The 1,574-nt window shown below is 32.0% G+C and overlaps 1 long non-coding RNA gene across 1 annotated transcript in view; it reads right to left on the bottom strand.

Moving 5' to 3' along the window:
* Positions 1-1,335, bottom strand: part of LOC149134782 (uncharacterized) — an 8,388-nt gene extending 7,053 nt beyond the window's left edge. Inside the window, exons 1-2 of the long non-coding RNA XR_016242671.1 lie at positions 298-1,335; positions 31-158 (exon numbers count right to left, since the gene is read on the bottom strand). This is a non-coding gene — a long non-coding RNA (uncharacterized LOC149134782). The remainder of the gene's footprint in view (positions 1-30; positions 159-297) is intronic.
* Between the last annotated feature and the right edge of the window lie 239 nt (positions 1,336-1,574).

The following is a 1,574-nucleotide window of genomic DNA, read 5'->3' on the forward strand; positions in this document are numbered from 1 at the left end:
AATCATTAGAGTTTCAGAAAAATGCCTTACAGTTTTCGTTCCGTGTCCTTGGAGTTAAAAATCAGCTTGAGTGAACCTATCTTTTCATCCACTCGAGGTCGTTGAAATAAAGTACCAGTTAAGTTGTAGAGTTGGTGATCTCCTTAAAACTGCTTGTCCTGCTCCCAATTAGAAACAATTATAAAAAAAAAAAACATGTCACATGGCTCATTAAATAAAATTACCAATCACGAGAATTTTTTTTTTTTTTTGGTATTGTATATTTCACATTTCTAAATAATGTGAGGTCGATTTTACCTTTTATCCTTCCGGGGTCGATAAAATAAGGGGCAAAATGATTGAATTATCTCTCCTCTCAAAATTGCTGGCCTTGTACCAAAATTATAACGAAGTTAATTTTTAGCTGTCCTTGTAACACATATGCGCTTACTATACATTTTTTTCTTTATAGAGTTTTGTGTTTTTTTATCTGCATACAAATAGTCTTTTTTAAGCTACCACAAACATAGTTTTTCTCTTTTTCTTTAATGTAAATAAAGTACACATTATCAAAGTTAGTTTTTGGCACTCTTTATAATGTTATGCTCTGACTGTACATTTATATCGTCATAGAATTTTGTCTATAGCTTTATCTACACAGAAAATGGCTGTTCTTTTAAGCTGTTACATACGCAGTTTCTCTTTTTTTTTAGTTACAAAATAAACTTTATCAATAGTAAATAGTATATCTCTATCTAACAGCGTCTATGAGGGAGATACACAGCAAAGTTAAATTAACAAGGGGCAATGAACAATAAAAGAATTGGAACCATTGACTGTTGAAAAGATCTTGAAGAAACCTACAAATTCAGAGACTTATTTTATCTTTTAATGGCTCCTGGTCGTAGCTGAATGACTAGTGTGCTAAGACCTCTAAGTCTGCAACAGGATATATTATATACACTGAAAAATGTGTAAGCAAGTATTAGAGTATAGGATATCTATACAGATTTAAAGCTTTGGTTATAAAATTCTTTCCTCGTTAGTTAATAACGTACATTAAAATATTGTAGCAGACCATTTTGTGTATAAAACAGATGAACATGATAAGAAAACTATAACGTGTTAAATAAAACACGACATGCATTTGAAGCTGGAGAACTTCAACGTGATTATTCGACCAGCAAGAATAACATCCAATTCTTCTCCATGCTATCTACTGTCTTAGAAAATAATATATTAGGTAATGTGACCATAGATATACTCTGACAGAAAGAGAGGGTCGTGGTGGTAGTCCCTTCGCGCATGCTCACACGCTCGAACGCACGAAAATATACCCCTTCCCTCCACACACATAAAGGCGCGCACGTAATTCAATCTCTTTATCACCAATGGTTTAAACTGCCAGTCGTTGAATAAAATTCAGGTGACTAATGAAATTTGAATATTTACCTAAGTATTACACTTAACGACTCTAAACGTTAAACTAGAAATAAAACAAGAAACAACTGCAACATTTAATGTAATCTTAAACTGAAAAAAGCAAAACAAAACAGAAAGAAAGTACTTCTGATATATATATATATATATAATTA

Source organism: Octopus bimaculoides, chromosome 7 (genome assembly GCF_046866305.1).
Source record: "Octopus bimaculoides isolate indiv1 chromosome 7, ASM4686630v1, whole genome shotgun sequence".
NCBI classification, from domain to species: Eukaryota; Metazoa; Mollusca; class Cephalopoda; order Octopoda; family Octopodidae; genus Octopus; species Octopus bimaculoides.